General features: G+C 42.1%; 1 protein-coding gene across 1 annotated transcript in view; it reads left to right on the plus strand.

The window, feature by feature from the left end:
- Positions 1-4,323: 4,323 nt before the first annotated feature.
- Positions 4,324-15,559, plus strand: part of MYRIP (myosin VIIA and Rab interacting protein) — a 727,567-nt gene continuing 716,331 nt past the window's right edge. The window contains exon 1 of the mRNA XM_063452086.1: positions 4,324-4,668. The gene's annotated coding sequence lies outside the window, so the exon portion shown is untranslated. The remainder of the gene's footprint in view (positions 4,669-15,559) is intronic.

The following is a 15,559-nucleotide window of genomic DNA, read 5'->3' on the forward strand; positions in this document are numbered from 1 at the left end:
GTTCTCCTGTTTAGTTCAGGAATTTTGTAGGCAGTAACAATGCTACCAAAACTACTTGATAATAGTGCTGTTTTCTATCTGGTTCTCACAGCAATCAACCAGACACTTGATGGAGTGAGCGAGGAATATAACTTTATTGGGAAACACCTGATACTTGTACACACTCTGGTCTAAAATGTATATACACGAGAACCACTCACATATTGCCCATATTGCCCATTTGTTCTCTATTGTTCCTATTGTTCTACTGTTCCGTGGCATTTGATAGTCTATTGTGTTCAGATTGTGTAATTTGATAGATATAATTTCACTCTCCCCTTGGCTACCCAGTTATTTCCCTTAATAGTCAATTGAACTCCCTTAAATCCTATTCTACATGTTATTGGATAGTTTTCTTTCTGCCTCCTCCATGGTGTGAGTGTCAGGATTACAAGTTGATCCAGCACGCAGTACTGTGTCACACTGAGGACTAAGGATAATATATAACCAGACCTTAGAAGGGCCGGACTTAACATCTCCAAGAATAGTCAAAATACTTGCCAAGGTCAGGGACACAGAATCAGACACAAAGATGAGGGAAAGCCAAACGTCAAGGAAACCAGATATCAGGGAAGTCAAAATAAAGCCAAATTCAAATACCAGAAAATCAAGATCATGAACGCACTCTCGGAAAACCATAGGCATGAAACCATGACAGGGCAATGAGCAAGAGGAGAATTGGGTTTAAATACCCCTCCTGTGGATCTGATTGGCTGTAACCAGCCTTTGACCCCAAAGGCAATTACCAGGTTTCCATGTGAATGATTGCTGCTCAGCACAACTTTTCCTGTCAGGACAGTAAATGCCATTAAGCACATTTTTATGTGCGGATGAATACGTGACAGTAAGTTTGGAAAATTCTGGTCACCAGGAGTAGAAGCGACAAATTATGAATTTGCCACCTGATGCCACAATGTCTCACTAGCCATGGTAGGTGGGGAGCTAATGTGGCTACATTAAAACCTTCAAGTGGCGGGGAAATGCACCAGGAATTTTATGTTTTTGGGGGGGAAGCAGAGGACAACCATTATAAACAAACATTGTTTTTCATTAGTAAAATAACAAGAAACAAGAGCTTTTAAATAAAGAATATAAATGTAATATGGACTGGTCTAGCACTGGTCAAACTTACCATTTCCATGCAATTCCAACACTCATGCACATCCAAATCATACATTATCTTCAAATGCACCTCGAAAACTTACACCCTATATAAAAAAAAAAAAGTGACATAACATTCCACTAATCATATTTTAATGGTATTTAAAATCTAGTCTTCCTAACCTATGGACATTTTTACACATGTACATAATTTAGAGAGGTGATGTGCTTTAAACCAGGAAACAACTGTGAAAGGAGGACATGAGGTAAACACAGAATTAGAGTACAAACATACACATAACTAGAGAAATAGGTCCACAAGACTGGGAGAGAAAATGAAAATAAAGAATTTTAAAATAAAACTTAAAGCGTTGAGGTGGAGACAAAAAAATGTGAGTAGGTAAGTCAACTTAGGATGAAGGGCTCACTGAAGATCTGTAATGTGTTCTACTATGGAAGCTATTCATTCCTCCCTAACTGGACCACAATGCCTAGAATTCTACGAAATGGTGATCCATTCCCTGGCCACATTCATCCTTTTGAAGGTGGCCCGAGGGCACCTGTAATCCTGCTCCCCTGAAAAAGTATTTCCCCTGATGTGTGTGTGGGGATGTATGAGTAGGTATATATATATATATATATATATATATATATATATATATATATATATATATATATATATATAAGTTTTTTTTGTGGAGGCTTTAACTGTATAGATGTACATGGCCAGGAGTTTATATAGGGTGTATGCATTTGTCACTATGTGTGTTTTGCAGGGTATGCATCTGTTTATATCTGTTTATATATGCAGAAGTAAAGAGTATTGTGTAAGTTGATGGGTCTATTACTTATCTTTGCTGGATGGATGTAGGGTCTATGCAAAACTATTTTGTGCCCTAGGCAAGACTAGCCACTTACGCCACCCACCCAAAAACAAAAATTGCCAACTTTGTCTCTTTCTTCCCCTAGCCCTTTGTGTGTCTCACTTTCCATTATTCAGCCAACTTTGTGAGTCTCTTTTTCACCACAGCCTTTCTGTGTAGCTCTTCTCTTTCTCTTCACAGCCCCTCCATATGGCTTTTAGTCCCTTTCAGCCCCTCTGTGTGTCTTTGCCCCCCAGCCCCTCTGTGTGTCTCTTTTTCCTCCCCAGCTCTTATATGTGCCTTATTGTCCTCCCCAGCTGCTCTCTGTGTCTCTCTGTTCCTCCCAGCCTCTCTGTGTGTCTTTGTCCCCCTAACACCTGTGTGTCTCTTTTTCCCCTTCTCCTCAGTGTATCTCCCCCCCCCAACCTGTGGTTTTTTTCCCCCCAGACCCTTTGTGTATCTCTCTTCTTTTCCCAGCCCCTCTGTGTGTCTCTTTGTCCCTCCCAGCCCTGTGTGTCTTTTTGTCCCCCAATCTCTTTGTGTGTCTCTTTTCCCTTCTACAGTTCTACAGACCCTATGTGTGTCTCTTCCCCCAAGCACAATTGAGGGTCTCTTTCTCCCGCCCAGCCCCTTTCTGTGTCTTTCTTCTCCCCCAGCCCCTCTGTGTATTTCTTTGTCCTTCCCCCAAGCCATCAGTGTGTCTCTTTGTCATCCTGCTAGACCCTCACCATGTCTATTTCCCCCCTAGCCCATCTGTGTGCCTCTTTGCTCCCCCTCAGCCCTCTCTGACTCTCATCCCCCCTTAGCCCTCTGTATCTTCCAACCCCCTGAGCCATCAGTGTGCCTCTCCCTCCAGCCCTCTGTAGGCCTCTCTCCCCCCAGCCCTCTGTTGGCCTCTCTCCCCACCAGCCCTCTGTGGGCCTCTCCCCCCCAGCCCTCTGTTGGCCTATCCCCTCCCCCCCAGCCCTCTGTTGGCCTCTCCCCCCCCAGCCCTCTGTTGGCCTCTCCCCTCACCCCCAGCCCTCTGTTGGCCTCTCCCCTCCCCCCAGCCCTCTGTTGGCCTCTCCCCTCCCCCAGCCCTCTGTTGGCCTCTCCCCTCCCCCCCAGCCCTCTGTTGGCCTCTCCCCCCCCACCAGCCCTCTGTTGGCCTCTCCCCCCCCACCAGCCCTCTGTTGGCCTCTCCCCCCCCCAGCCCTCTGTTGGCCTCTCCCCCCCCCCAGCCCTCTGTTGGCCTCTCCCCCACCCCAGCCCTCTGTTGGCCTCTCTTCCCCCAGCCCTCTGTGTGCCAACTGCATGTTGTGACCAGCAGTAAGGGAGCGCCATGTTGTAAGCTCCCCTGCTGCAAATCACCCAGGCATTGCAACATGCAGGCTAGTCCGCCCTATGCGGCTGCCTAATCCGTCTAGCGGTCATGTCGCTCCTGGATGTCTGGCTGAATGTCTGGTTTGCTATCCATATACCATGATTATCAATCTTACATCGCACATTCCCATGGAATGCATTATACCTACAGTAGTATAGATATAGTATAGTATATTGAGTATAGTATGATACAAATGTATTTGTTTGTTTAATAGAATCTTTATGGTAAATTAATGCGAGTTAACAAGACATAAAAATACACACAGGTGGAAGTACAAAGTACAACAATATCCATGTACAAAATTCAAGAAGATAAAGTCAAACATATGTCTTTACAAAACAGTAAGCTGGTGAGCATTCTCCCAGTCATATAGCTAAAGCATTGTAATATTCCCAATAAGCAAATGATAACAAACCCAATAAAACACGATGAAATAGTAATAATTATAATAAAAACTAAACAAGAGTAAGTAAATGAAGAAATTGTCAAGTGGGTGACAATTCTAGATGTTGATGAGTACACAGAGCACAGAGGATGTGCAGAATATCTGTATAAACACACACACTTGTAGATAGAGAGTTAGAGATATATAGAGAGAGAGATAAATAGATAATCAGTTTAATGAAACTGTAACTCAGACACATCTCACTCACATGAAATCCATAATTACAGTATGGATTTCAATATGTTATTATATAAGACAACGATTATAGATTGCCCTATTATATTGATTATGTATAGATTATACGTCACATACACACATCTATTAGTATAATACAGAAATAGTATATATCCCTTAATCTCTATCACGTTATCTGTTCCCAGCCCAGTGAGATGTACAGAGCACGAGTCTCTCCCTGCACAGGGGTTGGCACTGACTGTCTGGCACATCCCACTCTTCGTACTTTCATACCAGCCGCAGTGATTGGACGAGGGTAGCCAGCGGGGCGACTTCCAGTAGCCGGCCGGCCACCGCTGTGACTCAGCTTGGGAACTTGTCTGCACCCCCCAAAACGCTGACCCGGAGCAGTCGCCAGCCTCGGGGACAGGGCGAGAGAAGGCAACGCAGTGCGCACACACACAGCCTTTGCACAGCCAGCCAGCCAGCCTATAATCTGTACCCAGCACAAACCAAGCCTGCTGGGAGAGCTGTAACCTCCCTACCATCCATCCCTTCATCCAGCTGCAAGCCTCTGTCTGTGGAGTATAGAGCTCAGCATCCTTCATCTGCCCAGGATTTCAGGACTGCATTTATAAGCCATTCTAACCAAGGTTCATCTGCTGACTAGAGCTGGCACACAGGTACCATTTTCATTTTGCCTTATCCCTAGGGATATCTGCATGCAGAGGGGCAGGTGTCACCGCTCACCAGTCCTCAACAGGGGCTGGCAGACCCCAAATGTTTGTGATGTTTACTTCCCTTCAGTCGCGTTACATGGTAAATATATCTTAGTATTTTACACCTTTAAACCATCATTTACATTATAAGGTTAAATACATTTTAGTTTATTAGAACCCTAAACCATCAGTCACATAACATTTTTAAAATATGTCCCAGTGTATTAAAACACAAAACCATAATTTACATTAAAATGTTAAATATATACCAGTGTATTAGAACACCAAACCTTTTTTCTTATAGAATGAAGCCATGTTGCTATGTCAAAACAAGGCTAAAATTTGCCATTTAATTTAAATTTTTTACAATTAAAACAGTGGTGGGTTCTGCAATGCAACACACAGCCCTCAACATTCACTATGGCTTTATGCAGCAATGCACAACTTCAGGAATTACCAAGAGGTTAACCCATTCATTGCCAGACCCTTAAGCAATACCCCAGGCAACTGAATAGTTCAGAATCAATACTAGAGAATCAGAGTAGAATTGCAGACTGGAGTAGAAAATATATTATTAATATTATTTTTATTATCAATACTATTATTATTATTGTTGTTATTATTCACTATTACAGTATGAGCCTTATTTTTAATTGCTGCACAGATAGGTTATATTGTTAGAGGTGTAAGTTGACAGTGCTGGCATAGTGAATGGCTGTCTGGAATCTGCATTCAGACCAGTGCTGTAACATGACAGAGGACAGAGATGGATGAAACAGGAATATAATATGGTGATGATTTTAAGTAGAACAGTGTACATTTCAGTAACAAAACACAAACCGCAGTCACTGGCAGCTGTTTCAATTTGTAAACAAACAAAACAGTATTTAATATTGGTTTACTACATACCATAGGGCAAAGGATATTTTTGTTTTATACATTTATAGTTATATTCCTCAATTTGTACATCATATCAAATTTCAGAATTTTATAAATTAAAAGCGAGCATATGCTAAAATATGGGTCATAGTGATTGTTGCAATTTATATTTGTATATATTGCCACTGGTTTCTATAAGATACATTGCTCTAATATATGCTACAGCTGGACTGACTAATTATCCATTACTGTAATTCTTTTAGATTGTAAGCTTCTTTGAGCATGGTCCTCAATAAACTCTTATCTCCAGTTACCATTTGTTCTAGTTTGTAACTTGATGTTATACCTTTATGTTATAATTGTAAAGTGCTGGATAATTTGCTAATGATATACTAATAATAACGATGAGTACTATCATTAATCTTTATAAAGTGCTAACATATTTTAGAGCACTCTACCATAATTGAAAGGTGTTAATAGTCCTATTGATTAGAAGTACTGATAGAGCACCTGCTTTTTGCTTATGCATGGCGTTTTCTAAACTGGTGAAAGGTATCTTAGGCTATCGGTTTAAGACATGATATTAGTTGTGGCAAATTCTACTATAATTATTATTATTATTATTATTATTATTATATTATTTATAGAGCGCCGTCAAATTCCGCAGCACTTTACAATGGGTGGACGAACAGACATGTAGTTGTAACCAGACAAGTTGGCCTCTTGACAAGTTGACACACAGGAACAGAGGGGTTGAGGGCCCTGCTCAATGAGCTTACATGCTAGAGGAAGTGGGGTAAAATGACACAAAAGGTAAGGATAGTATTAGACTAGTGACAGTTGCAGAAGAGGAATCAGTTGGGAGCTATTAAGAGTTTAATTGATACGCTTTTATGAAGAAGTGGGTTTGTAATGATTTTTTGAAGGAGTGGAGACTGGGTGAGCATCTAACAGAGGAGGGAAGCAGTGTGTGCTTGTAATGGAATAGTTTTCACATTCATTGAAATCAAGAATGAACAATGAAATGTAGTATATAAATTTACTACCCTCAAATAGTACTCTGGAGGCCTTTAAATATTGACATCTATTGTTCTCTGTATAGATTATTTGTCATCGAGAGCAGTCCTGGTTAACTTTTCCACCATATCAACCATAGATCTCTAAGATTATTTTGTGTAAGGTCTCAGTTTAAATTAATTACCGTATATACTCGAGTATAAGCCGACCCGAATATAAGCCGAGGCCCCTAATTTTACCCCAAAAAACTGGGAAAACTTATTGACTCGAGTATAAGACTAGGGTGGAAAATGCAGCAGCTACTGGTAAATTTCTAAATAAAATTAGATCCTAAAAAAGTTATATTAACTGAATATTTATTTACAGTGTGTGTATATAATGAATGCAGTGTGTGTGTGTGTATGAATGCAGTGTGTATATGAATGCTGTGTGTGTATGCAGTGTGTGTATGAATGCAGTGTGTATATAATGAATGGAGTGCAGTGTGTGTATATGAGTGCAGTGTGTGTATGAGTGCAGTGTGTGTATAATGAATGCAGTGCAGTGTGTGTATGAGTGCAGTGTGTATATAATGAATGCAGTGTGTGAGTGCAGTGTGTATATAATGAATGCAGTGCAGTGTGAATGCAGTGTGTATGTATGAGTGCAGTGTGTATGTATGAGTGCAGTGTGTGTGTATGAATGCAGTGTGTGTATGCAGTGTGTGTATGAATGCAGTGTGTGTATATGAGTGCAGTGTGTGTATATGAGTGCAGTGTGTGTGCATGAGTGCAGTGTGTATATAATGAATGCAGTGCAGTGTGTGTATATGAGTGCAGTGTGTGAGTGCAGTGTGTATATAATGAATGCAGTGCAGTGTGTGTATGAGTGCAGTGTGAATGCAGTGTGTGTATGAGTGCAGTGTGTATGTATGAGTGCAGTGTGTATGTATGAATGCAGTGTGTATGCAGTGTGTGTATGAATGCAGTGTGTGTATATAATGAATGCAGTGTGTATGCAGTGTGTGTATGAATGCAGTGTGTGTATATAATGAATGCAGTGCAGTGTGTGTATGAGTGTGTGTATGAGTGTGTGTATGAATGCAGTGTGTGTGAGTGCAGTGTGTGTGTGTGTGAGAGTGCAGTGTGTGTGTGTGAGTGCAGAGCATTGGTGGGGTGGGCATTTTATTAATTATTATTATTTAATTATTATAATATATATTTTTTTAATGTTGTTATTATTTTTTTCTTATTATTATTTTTTTATTTTCTTATTATTATTTTTTTATTATTTTTTCGTCCCCCCTCCCTGCTTGTTAGCTGGCCAGGGAGGGGGGCTCTCACTCCCTGGTGGTCCAGTGGATGGGCTGTAGGAGGGGGGCTGTCAGGAAGCTGTAACTTACCTTCACCGCAGCTCCTGTCAGCTCCCTTCTCTCTCCGCCGTACGTGCAGCTCCCAGGTCAGCTCCCTCTACAAGTCTCACGGCCGCGCGGAGCGTTGCCACGGTAACCCGTGGCAACGCTCTGACCCCGCGGCTCTCGCGAGAGTTGCAGAGGGAGCTGACCTGGGAGCTGCACGGACGGAGGAGAGAGAAGGGAGCTGGCAGGAGCTGCGGTGAAGGTAAGTTACAGCTTCCTGACAGCCCCCGGTCCTTGTCTGTATTATGGCAATGAAAATTGCCATAATACAGACAACTGACTCGAGTATAAGACGAGTGAGTGTTTTTCAGCACAAAAAATGTGCTGAAAAACTCGTCTTATACTCGAGTATATACGGTATATATTTAAATGTTTTTAGAGTTTAGAAGCTAAGCAGACCTGTTTTAAGGTCAATCTACACTTAAAGAACTAGGAAAATGGAGTGAAAATCCAGACTACTCAGAAAGGTTAGGCACTAGTGAACTTAAGTTTTAGGAGCTGCAGTGTATTGGATCTCTCAAACTCAAGGTACTAGAGATCTCAGATTGGTGTTGTAAGACACCTGCTAATGACTTGGGATGGTCGAAAAGTTTATACTTGAAACCTTATTAAAAAAAAAAAAAAAAAACTATAACAGGGCATAGTAGTGTTGAGAGGTATCTCCCATTGATATATGAATACAATTGCCATAATTTCCTGCCTGGGATTATGTGAGTTGTAGTTCAAGATCCATAACCGTAAAAATATTTTTGCTGCCTCTTGTCTCATATGTTCAGAATGCAGACACTTGTAAAAAGAGCTGGGATCTGTCACTTCTCTGGAATTTTACACTATTGAATAAAACATAGAAAATTGTCTTTAACATGTTAATATTTTTTTGGTTTAACTTTTGCATGCTTTGTATTCTTTTAAATTTATTTTAAATATTTAGAAACGTGCTTAATCCAGTTCAGTTCTGGCACAGTCAAGCACACATTGCTCTGGAGCACGAGAAACAAAAACAATGGGGATTTATGTATAAAGAGCATTTTGTACCTGCTTATGTCTTTTTGTAATGTGTTTCAATTTTGCTCCACTTTTAAAAAACATTTTTTTGTGTTACAAATTTCCTCTTCCTCCGATAGCATCACTTTCATTTTTTGCTTTTTTTGTTTTCAGTCTATATATAAAAATAAAGGGTCAATTTCACACCCATATTTTTCTAAAATGTTGTAGTCAATTTGGTGGACCCAGGAAAAAAAATCTTTATTTTTTTAAAAAAGATTTTGAAAATTAAAGTACAATACAGCAGTGTATTACTGTATAATAATATGAATATGAACTTAATTAATAGATACACTTGTGCACAAACAATAACAAAAAAACACCCATCATTAAAAATCAAAGTGTTTGCTGGAGAACTGGACTACATTTATAGTTATATCAATATTGAACTTAATCCTTAAATTAAGGCCTTAATATAAAGCAAGTGCAAGTGTATGAGTCTCCTCAAGGCAATAATGGTTGAGCCTCCTAATATCTAAATTCCAGATAAATGTCCTACTCAAAGGACCACTATAGTGCCATGAAAACAAACTAGTTTTCCTGGCACTATAGTGTTAATAGGTCCCCCCCACCCTCATGGCCCCCCTCCCGCCGGACTCTAGGGGAAGGAAGGGGTTAAACGCTTACCTTTCTCCAGGCTCCCTCTGCGCTGGGGACTCTCCTCCCTCTTCCGACAAATGCACATGCGCGGCGCGAATTCAATTAGTCCATAGGAAAGCATTTCTCAATGCTTTCCTATGGACGTCAGTGTCTTCTCACTGAAGCGTGGAAGCGCCTCTAGTGGCTGTCAATGAGACAGCCACTAGAGGCTGGATTAACCCTAATGTAAACATAGCAGTTTCTCTGAAACTGCTATGTTTACAGCTGCAAGGTTAACACTAGATGAACCTTGCACCCAGACCACTTCATTGAGCTGAAGTGGTGTGGGTGCCTATAGTGGTCCTTTAAACTTGATTCCCTAAATGGAGAGGTGCCTAGAGGCTATAATAAAGAAAATGGAAAACATTGTTTCGATCAGTGTTTCCCAAACCGCAAGACCCATCAACAGTCCAGGTTTTGAATATAATTGGTAAATACATAAATCCTGTACTGTTGGTGGGCAATGAGGACTGGTTTGGGAACCACTGATTTAGACAATATGTCCCTTATGGTATGCACCCAAAATGCAGGAGGTTGACACCATCTTTTAATTTCCAGTATCATTGACTTATAAGATTTAATAAGTATTGGCTTTTTTTTTTTTTATAAAACCACAAAGGGAAAAGAATGGCTAGAGCACCAAACTAAAATTGCCTACTCAATTTGAGTTCTTAGCTCTGCCTTACTTGGTAATACCTTAGAATACATAATCTAGTTGCTAGTTGAAACAATGTATCCAGAGCATTAACAATGTAGGACTGAAAGGGATAGGAAGCACAGATGGGTCATCAAAGTATGCAATCCTTTAATAGTTGAATCCATGAGGAGTACAACTAAACAATGCTTCAGTCATATGCGTTTGAGCATCCACCTATCCTGCAGCTATCTGCAATTACCTTATAATCCCTAGTATTAATGATCAATAAAATAAACGTTTGGTAGATGTTAACTTCATCACTCAGCATGAGATAACAAGGAAATGGATGAACCAAACTAAAGCAGCTAATTTATAACTAGTATCATACAATAACACATAGTTACATAGTTTCATAGGCTGAAAAAAAACCATGTGCCCATCAAGTTCAGCCTTCCTCACATCTGGCTTTTGCTGTTGATCCAAAAAAAGGCAGGGGGAAAAAAAACAGTTTGAAGCACTTCCAATTTTGCAACAAACTAGGGGAAAATTCCTTTTAGATCCCAGAATGGCAGTCAGATTCATACTTGGATCAGAAGCTATTACCCTACAGTTGAAAAATGTTATATCATTGTCCGAGAGTGTGTTCCTGAGCGTTTATTTCTGGTTTTTGACTTTGGCTTTGTTTGACTTCCCTGTATTCTGGTATCCCCGACTTTTGGCTTTCCCTCATCGTGGTGTCTCATTCTGTGTCCCCGACCTCGGCAAGTATTCTGTAATCCTGTTTGTGAATATATTTCCACACAATGTATTGCCCCCTGATATATTAGTATAATGTTATCATATCCCCTCTGAGGCAACGTCTTTCTAAACTAAGTGGTTTAAATTTGTTAACCTTTCTTCATAGTTAAAATGTTCCATTCCTTTTATAATTTTGTAGCCTGTCTTTGCATTCTTTCCAGTGCCAAAATATTCTTCTTTAGAACAGGTGCCCAAAATTGCACAGAATATTCAAAATGTGGTCTTACCAGTGATTTATAAAGAGGCAAAATGATATTCTCATCCTGAGAATTAATGCCTTTTTTATGCATGACAATACCCTACTGGCCTTAGCCACTGCTGATTGACATTGCACATCGTTGCCTAGTTTGTTGTCTATAATAAATCCCAAATCCTTCTTGTGTGTGGTTATCTCTAATTCACTACCATTTAGGGTATAAGTTGCTTGTGCATCCTTTACCCCGAATTGCATAACTTTCTCCTTTCTACATTAAATTTCATCTGGAATTTGAGTGGCCAGTCTCCCAATCTAAATCCTTCTGCAGCAAAGTAATATCTTGCACGTATTGTATTACTTTACAGAGTTTTGTGTCATGTGCAAACACTGAAACATAACTTTCAATGCTTTTTTCAAGATCATTTATAAACATGTTAAAGAGAAGCGGTCCCAGAACAGAACCCTGAGGGACACCACCATTAATGTTAAAATGTACCATTAATGACAACTCTATGTACTCTATTTTTAAACCAATGTTCTACCAGAGAACAAGAATTGTCATCTAGACCAATTTCTTTGAATTTGAACACTAATCTATTGTGTAGAATGGTATCAAACGCCTTGGTAAAATCCAAATAGATCACATCCACTGCAACACCCTGATCTATACTTCTACTTACTTCTTCGTAGAACACAATCAAGTTAATTTGACATGACTAGTGATGTACCCAACCGTTCGCTGGCGAATAGTTCCTGGCGAACATAGCGTGTTCGCGTTCGCCACGGCAGGCGAACACATGCGCGGTTCGATCCGCGCCCTATTCGTCATCATTGAGTAAACTTTGACCCTGTACCTCACAGTCAGCAGACACATTCCAGCCAATCAGCAGCACACCCTCCCTAGCAGACCCTCCCACCTCCTGGACAGCATCCATTTTAGATGCATTTGGAAGCTGCATACATTTTTTTTTTTTTTTGCAGTGCATGGACGTATAACAAATGAGCATGTGGCACCCCAACGGCATTCCTCATGCTTTTCAAGTAACAATTGTAACAATAGGGTATGTTAATACCCTAGTCTGCGCGGAGCCCTCCATGGGTGAAGATGGATTAATTTTTATTTTGCGCTCGGGTTTTTTTATTTTATTTTTAAGTTCGACGGGTATGATGGCTTTTTATTTGCCCTTTTGCGGCTGAAAAATGAAGATTTTAGAAAAAAGAAGACGTTGAATAGTAAGTTGAATTTTACTTTACAGGGTAGTAATTTTATTCCCCCCTCACTATTTTTTAGGGTGAGGGGGGTAGGTAGGGGCTTTTTTATTTGGATGTGTGACTAGGGGCTTGGGGACCCCTAGTCACCTTTGATGGGGGAGGGGGGATTTTCATTTAGGGCCCCCACCCGCAGCTCAGGGGTGGGGGCCGGGGGGAGGACAGTAGGTCCCTCCCTCTTATTGTAACTTAGGACCCCCACCTGCCGCTCAGGGGTGGGGGCGGGGGGGAGGACAGTAGGTCCCCCACCCATTATTCTTTTATATGGCCCCCACCCGCAGCTCAGGAGCCATGTTACTCTGTATATAGAGGGAGCCATGTTTACACTGTTTATAGAGGGAGCCATGTTACTCTGTATATAGAGGCAGTGGCGTACTAAGGGGGGGCGGCGGGGGCGGTCCGCCCGGGTACCACTCACTAGGGGGGTGCCCGGGGCGAACTTTCACAGGAGTGGTGAAATGCCGCCCTGTGTCTTGTGTAAAGGGACCGGCCGCTAATAAGACTATCTACCCGAGTGTCAGGATCGGGACAGGGATCCAGCACGCAGAGTACAAACAGTAGCCAGATACGTATACCGGACCTTAGAATGGCCGGACTAACGTAAGTAGTACAGTATAGAATGGTCAAAGACAAGCCGAGGTCGAGGGTAACAGAAGACAGGTAAGCGAGAGACAAGCCGAATCAAGGGTAACAGAGATAAGCAGAGTAAGGTAAACAAGCCGGGTCAAAACCAAAAGGGATAATAGAATACACAAGCACTGAGTGACTAGAACAAGCTAGAACCACGACAGGGCAATGAGCTAATGAAAGAAGCTCAGTTAAATACACTGTTCAGAGCAGTAACCACGCCTCCGAGGCGTCTTGATTGGTCCTGCAGCAATTGACTGACAGGTCGAGTGTCCTGATGACTACTTCCTGCCTAGATGCTGTAAAAGGCAGTCACTCCTTCGCGGCCGGCCTAGCATGACCGGATAGACCGCGGGGAAGGGAGCCATCAGACCGTCTGGATGGAGGAACAGCTAAGTCTCTACCTCTTTCGGAGGTAGAGACCACAGGTACCCTGACAGTACCCCCCCTCTCAGATACGCCCACCGGGCGGAATGAACCGGGACGAGATGGGAAGCGAGAGTGATACGCCCTGCGGAGACGGGGAGCATGAACATCCTCCTGAGGTACCCAACTCCTCTCCTCAGGACCATATCCCTTCCAATCAACCAGATATTGTACTCTCCCCCGGGAGATTCGAGAATCAATAATAGAGTTAACCTCATACTCCTCCTGACCCTCCACCTGAACGGAGCGAGGAGGGGCTATTGTGGAGGAAAATCTGTTACATATGAGTGGTTTCAGCAATGAAACGTGAAACGAGTTCGGGATGCGTAAGGTATTAGGAAGAGCTAAACGATACGCAACTGGATTGATACGGGTCAGCACCCTGTAGGGTCCAATATAACGAGGAGCGAACTTCATGGATGGCACTTTTAAACGGATGTTCCTCGTGCTCAGCCATACCCTATCACCTGGAACAAAGACCGGAGCCGCCCTTCTACGTTTATCAGCGTGTTTCTTAACCAACATAGAGTTGTGCACAAGGATTTGTCGAGTTTGATCCCACAACTTCCTCAAATTGGCAACATGAACATCAACCGACGGCACCCCCTGGGAAGGAGAATCCGAAGGAAGAATAGACGGATGAAAACCATAATTCATGAAGAAGGGGCTTGAATGAGTAGAATCGCAAACGAGATTGTTGTGTGCAAACTCCGCCCAAGGAATCAAACCGACCCAATTGTCCTGGTGTTCTGAAACGAAACAACGTAGATATTGTTCAACTTTTTGGTTAGTGCGTTCAGCAGCTCCATTGGACTGAGGATGATAGGCAGAGGAGAAATTCAATTTGATGCCTAGTTGGGAGCAGAATGATCTCCAAAAACGGGAAACAAATTGGGAGCCTCTGTCAGAGACAATTTGGGAAGGTATCCCATGCAACCGGAAAATCTCCCTGGCGAATATCTCCGCTAATTCGGGCGAAGATGGGAGTTTAGGTAAGGGAATGAAGTGAGCCATTTTAGTAAATCTGTCTACCACAGTGAGGATGAAAGTGTGCTTTTTAGAGATAGGCAAATCAACAATGAAGTCCATTGCCAGACAGGACCAAGGCTTTTCAGGAACCTCTAAAGGGTGCAGAAATCCGCATGGAAGCGAATGGGGTAGCTTGGTCTTGGTACAAACTTCACATGCCCCGATGAATTCTTTAATATCCTTGCGTAAGTCAGGCCACCAAAAATCTTTAGAGACCAGCGCATAAGTCTTGCGGATACCAGGATGCCCAGCCACCTTGCTGTTATGGAGACAGCGTAGCACCTCCAGTTGGAGAGCGGCAGGAACGAAGTGTCGATCCCCAGGAGTCTGTTTGGGTGCCAAATGCTGAAACTTCATGATCTCAGAAAGCAATGGAGAGTGAATCCTGAGATTCGTGTTCGCGATGATATTCCCCTTAGGAACTATGGAGGACAGAAGTGGTTCAGTTATAGTGGATGGTTCATATTGACGAGACAAAGCATCGGCTTTAGAGTTCTTAGAACCAGGTCTATACGTAAGTACATAATTAAAGTGAGTGAGGAACAAAGCCCAGCGAGCCTGCCTGGCGGACAAGCGCTTAGCCTCCCCAATATAAGACAAGTTCTTATGATCCGTTAGGATAGTAACAGGGTGTAGTGTCCCTTCCAGTAAATGTCTCCACTCCTTTAAAGCCTTAATGACCGCTAACAGTTCCCTCTCCCCGATGTCATATCTGCTCTCAGGCCCAGAAAATTTTTTAGAGAAGAAACCACAAGGGTGTAACGGTTTATCCACCCCTAACCTTTGAGACAGAACAGCCTCAACTCCTGTCTCAGAAGCATCGACCTCGAGCAGGAAAGGCAGAGTCGTATCAGGATGAACTAGAATGGGAGCTGAGGCAAAAAGTTCCTTGAGAGTC

This window comes from Pelobates fuscus, chromosome 4 (genome assembly GCF_036172605.1).
Source record: "Pelobates fuscus isolate aPelFus1 chromosome 4, aPelFus1.pri, whole genome shotgun sequence".
Classification (NCBI taxonomy): Eukaryota; Metazoa; Chordata; class Amphibia; order Anura; family Pelobatidae; genus Pelobates; species Pelobates fuscus.